We start from the raw sequence: 6,000 nt of genomic DNA on the forward strand, positions 1-6,000 counted from the left end.
TTATTGACACTGTGATATCACAGGCTTTCACTTAAGAAATCTGTTGGAGTCTGTCTTTGTTTTCTAAGACAAAGTCAGTTAAAAATATATCATGTTTTGTGTTAAATGGTCTGATGGCATAAATTCAATAAAGACATTGTCTGGTATCCTCGCTCTATGACTCATAAGAGATACAAAGGAAACTAAGAAAAGCAAAGATTCATTTCCCTTTCCTTCTTCTTCTCCTCTGCTTTTCATTGGCAACAGTAAAGTTCAACTGCAAGACATGTGATTGTAATATAATCAAATAACCTGCTGGTGTCTCATAAAGAAGTACTGGTTGTTTAAACGACTATTCATAACAGACCTAGATGTTTCATTGCTGGCGATGGTTTGAGATTCAGATAACATCAAATCAGTTGGAGTATGAGATTCAGCTCCTTTGAAAACGTACAAAGAACAAAGCCAACAGCACTACTGATGACTGACTGGTTGGGGGAGAAGAAAACAATGAATTTATTTAGGATTTTTATCAAGCCTGTTGAAGAATCTCGATGTGAGCTGCTCTGTAGGCATGTGATAAGCATCACAGAAACTGGAGATAGTGAAAGCTGAAGAGTAGGGGACACTTAGCATGTCTAGCTCCACAGTAAAATAGTTTATACGGAGGAAAGAGGCTGCTCAGTATAAATCATTCCCTAGCAGCTCTTCAGGGCCCATTGTTGGGAAATACCTGCTAACAAAGCCATCAGTTTATTTTGTGTATTGACTTTGAAGCCAGCACAGGGAAGGCAGAGCTGTGACTCTGTGCTGAAACTCTCCCAGTGCCCCCTGGCAGGGCAGACCCAGCCTTGAGCCTTTTGCACCATCAGCCCTTCCTTGAGGGTGATCCACAGCAGATGCAGCGCTCCAGCTCCCTCCAGGAATAACTCCTTCACAGAGAGACATTCCTGCAAAAGCACTGCTCTGCAGGGAAGCTCGTGTTAGGGAACAAAAGCACTCTAGGAGAACTTAGATGTGGAGAAGTGTTTTTTGAGATTCATTTATTAGCCACTGTATTGCTAATTGCTGATCTCCTGTTGAGCTAACCTCAAGTTCGACGGGGACAATGTTTATGAACCCAGTACTTAAAAGAGGAAATCTGGGGCAAAACTAAAAGTATATATAACACTGATCTTTGAAGATGTATTGTTTTGCCTTATCAGCAAAGGTGCATTCAAAAATCAGGCAGTCTCCACTAAGAGTGAGAAATAAAACAACAACAACAAAAAATCTTTCCCTTTGCTTCAGGCTTTTGGATGCACTGGATTAAGTTCACTGCTAATTAGACACAATTGTGAAGCACAATTATTTATGAACCTTCAATGGGCCGAATTCATGAAAGGAATAACGAGTATGTATTTCCCTTTTGTAGAATTTTAATGAAGAAATGGCATTACTATTCATTATTTATCCACTTTCAAATTGTAATGAATAGTTCTACTAGCAAACACCAAATTTCTGTATTTACAGAAAGGCGGAACATGTGTAGATAATAACACAGTTCAGTATGTATGAAATCCTGTAATTCTATAAATATAGAAATAAAGAAATTATCAGCAGGACTATTCATTAAATTTTGAAAGTAGTAAATAATAAATAGGAATAACATTTATTCATTAAAATCCTCCAAACAGAAAATATTGGGTCTTTCTTTCTTAAATAAATCCAGTGCAATATTTCTGAGAGAAAGCTGGAGTTTATGATGATTTTTATTTTTTGTTCCTTTTGACATTGTTTCATATGCAGCCTTTATCCTAAATGCATTTTAAATAACATTAACCCATGTGTTTTCATTAAAAGTTGAAATACTACATTGTGCTGTGAAACAAAGATAATTTAGAGAGCCTCTCTTGCCTGGCTGAACAAAACACTTTCTAGCACCATTCTGGCCATGGGTGTACAGAAAACATGTTTGTGCCCAGCTCCAGAGTGGTACTCACACGTCCCTGGCCCCAGTGAGTGAAGGCCAGGGTGCAAGAGGGGCATTTTGCCTGCTCAGCCCCCCAGACCGCCCAGGGTGAATTGCAGAGGCTGCAGCCCCAACCCTGTGTGGGTTTCACAGGGAGGGAGTGGAGCCCAAGCTCCCAGCAGCAGCAGCAGTGGCAGCACCTGGCACAGAAGCGCTGAAGGGCTCAGGGGCACAGCTAAGGCTGCACAGGGTGCCTCTGACGGTTTTTCAACCCGTTCACCACCAACAGATGAACTAAAACCCAAGGAAAATTTTCCCATAATTTAGTTTAATATGGCTGGGAGCTGAGCCCTGTGTCTCTGCCTGTGCAGTGTCGCTGATGTCCCCCAGCCCACTGCTCTCCCAATTTCTCCAACAGAGCTTTGCTGTCCTCTGTTCATGGGGCCACAAGGTCAGTGCTGAAGGTTGAATTCATGTAACCTAAGCATGTCTTCCCTTAAAAATACACCTAAAGTTTAATTATGTATTGCATTAATTAATCTTCAGAAAGCTAAAACTTCAATACCATTTTGATTCCTTATACAGTAATTAAGCTCTTTGAACCTAATAAGAACACAGAGCTTGACTTTTTAAATTCCAATGAAGTACAGGATATTAGAGAAAAGCCCTTGCAGATGAGTCAATTATGGACTTTGATAGACATTACTTAATATTTTGGTTCAGTGTAGGGCAACCTTAGGGCCTGAGCAGGTGGCCCAAGCTCCTTGCAGTTTGGGGCACCTCTCACACAGCTGAACAGCAACAGATCTATTATTAAAAGTTTATTCCCAATTAGGGAATACCTTTTCCCTTTATAGCTAAGAATCTGAGGTCCTGATAAATCTCGGTGAGTTTAACTCCAGAATCACAGACAGGTTTGGGTTGGAAGGGATTTTAAAGATCACTTGGTTCCAACTCCACCTTCTGCTACACCAAGTTACTGAGAGCCCCATTTCCAGAGAGAAATGGAATCTGTTTAGATGGTGAGATGTTCCTTTGATTTAATGATGCTGTAACTAACATTTAGGGTTCAATAGTTCAATATGTACATAACTTCTACATGAGTGTTGCCCAGTCACTTCCAAGTATTATAGCAGCAAAACCAGACCAGAAGAGTACAGAACTGGTCACAGGTTGTTTGGTTTTTTAATGCTGTAAAAAAAGTCAAGCTAAAAAACTTGGTTTATTTTGCATGAAGAAATTTGGTAAGCAAATACACTATTTTTACACAACTTTCATTAAGATTTAAGCACAGTGCTTGACATTGAGACACAACCATTATTTTAAAGAAAACTCTTTCCCTCTCCAACGTCATGACCTGGTGTGTATTGGGTGCAGGGGAGGGTTGCAAATCTCTTCTGGAAATCTGCAGGGAGCTGAAGTTTGCCTGGAAAAGCTGTGGATTCTCCCATGGTCAGGGATGTGGCAGCACTGGGGGAGCACCACAGAGCCTTCCCCAGCCAGGGAACAGCAGGAACCCTCTGTGGCTGCACCCAAAGGCTGCCAGGTCTGTGTCCTGCTCCTGTGTGAGGTGGGGAGGGAGAGCCAAGGGCTGGAGGGTGGGCAGGGGGCTTGGGGGGCTCAGCCACCTCATCCCCTTTGGCAGATTGGGATCCTGAGCAGCTCAGAGCAGGACTCCTCAGATGGAAACTGAATCTGCATTTTTCACACTGCATTTCAAGGATTTCCACCTGGTTCTCAATAGCTGAACCAGGACTTACAACCCCAAGTAATCTTGGCCTCCCTCCATAAGGGCTCAGTTACAGATGATGGCACGTGGCCCTTGCCATCAGATTAGCTTAAAAACATCTGTTTGGCTGTGGTGGCTTGGATCCTCCTGCAGCAAGCTGCTTTTCCTTGCTTTTTCAAGTTTGGTTTCTTGTATGTAACATTTACATCGTGATCTAAAAACAATTTTACACATAATAAAGTTTAACTATTTGATATTTTTCATTTCAAAACTAAATAACAGACATTTAAGAGAATGTTCCTTTTTTTTTTTTTTAATAATGACACACATGATAGTATTTTAAAACAGCAAATGACATCCACTGTAAATTTTTTTGATCTTTCTCTAGCAAATCCTCTATGAGTAAAGTTTGCCTGTATTCATGATTTTTTTTTCTCAAGAAGCTTTACTGCTCTTGGTAGAACTAACATCTGCTTCTCTGGGGAATCTCCTATTTTTGACAATTGGAGATGGAGATGTTTTTGAAAATTATTGGCGATGTTTTGAAAATTATTTGAATTAAACTTCTCCTGCTCAGAAGTGTTTCCACAGGAGCTGACTGCACTTGCAGAGTTTCACTGATGACATTTGACAGAGCTGTTAATCCCCCTTGACTCTGATGTCTGATATCCCATTGCAGGAGCTGGGGCAGTCCCGTGATGCTCACACGTGCACAACAACATCCCCCCATCACTCACCACGGGCTCTGCTCCCAAATGAAGTCCTTGGGACCAGCTGCTCCAGGCTGAGGAGCAAGGAGGAGACTTTCCCCATCAATATTCCCCTTCAGACTGCTTCAGGAATTGTCACCTTCTCCTGGTGGTGACCAGAGCAGATCCCTCTGTGCTGGTCCAGCACTGCCCCTCCAACAGCAGCCACTTTGCTTCTCCCATTCAAATAGAAAAATTTTGCCAAGACTTCTGTTTCAACCTCCTGCAGAATGAAATCCAAGAGGATAATTGTGAAAAGAGAAATATTTTTTTGCCAGCTGAGTCTCAATTATCACATCAGCAGCCATATTCTTGTGTGTAAAATGTCTCCTTTTTTTTCTTTTTTCTTTTTTTTTTAAACAAAAATCATCATTCTGAAGTGCAAGAATTCTTTTGGGATTCTTGGTGATGAAATCTCTTATTTTCTCTAAGGACAGACTGTCCTTAGGGAATTGCCATGAGTTTAAAGAAAAGCAAGGTGTTGCAATCTAGTGCAACATTATGATTTAAATGCAATGCTGAATGATTATCAATTCTCTTAAGTGCTGAATTTGCAGAATCTTTTTTTGCACACTCTTTAGAAACAAAACACAAGAAAAAAAAAGCCTCCAAAAAATAGAAGTGATGCTTCTGATTAAAGCAATACCTGTGCACTTCATAAATTTGATTGCAAATATATTTCTAAGCATGACACTATTTATGTTGGAAATAAAAAAAAATATTTTCAGTTGTTTTCACGTCTCTAAATCAAAGTACTAAATGGAGTCTTATCCAGTAGCCTTTCTGGGCATTTTGTTCATACCTGAATGTTTACCTGAATGTTTACATTAAGGCCAGAATATGACAACAGAAAAAATAAAAATTTAAAAAATATATATTTTCTTCTTTTGATGAGGTAAAACCACTTTGAGTTTGATGATTTGAATAAGCATGGACAACAGGAGTCTTCTTCAGCTAAAGAAAAATGAATATGCAATGCCTTTGACTTTGGAAGGGCATTTCCTTGGTCAAGAGGACCAGGTCCCTTCACTGATTACACATCATCCCTTCTCGTCTTCCATATGTCTGATTATTTCTACAAATAAAACAGATTGTATGACCTTCCATCTAAATCTTTCTCTTTAAGAAAAAGAGAATTTAAAACTTAATTTATGAACTCTGATCTTATTAACCTTTCATTTGATTTGCTTCTGGGCCTTGATCTAAACAGGCTACTATACTTTCTGCTATTTTATTTGGTATGTGGTATTTCAAGGCACTCTGAAAATTAAAGCTCACCTGCAAAACCAAAACTAAACATATTTTTCTTTTCTGCATCTTTGTTCAGTGTTCTAAATCCCATAATTTGCTTCAAATCTTAGAAAAAATAAATTAAGCAATCTGCATTAATAGGCAGGAACCTTGTTGGGTTTTGCCAGTGGTTTCCCAAGCAGTCCCTTTCTGTCCAGAGCAAAAGCTATTCTCACTTTTGCCTCCTCCTAAAGGAATTTGTACTCTCCATTCCTGCTGTTTCCTCACACATGCTTTGTTTTCTTTATTTCTGCTACCTACATTAGCCCAGATTGTCTTTATTTCCTTCCCCCCACAATGCC

The sequence above is a fragment of the Melozone crissalis genome, unplaced genomic scaffold (assembly GCF_028551555.1).
Source record: "Melozone crissalis strain CALT ecotype California unplaced genomic scaffold, PUWL_Pcris_2 ptg000007l_1, whole genome shotgun sequence".
Classification (NCBI taxonomy): Eukaryota; Metazoa; Chordata; class Aves; order Passeriformes; family Passerellidae; genus Melozone; species Melozone crissalis.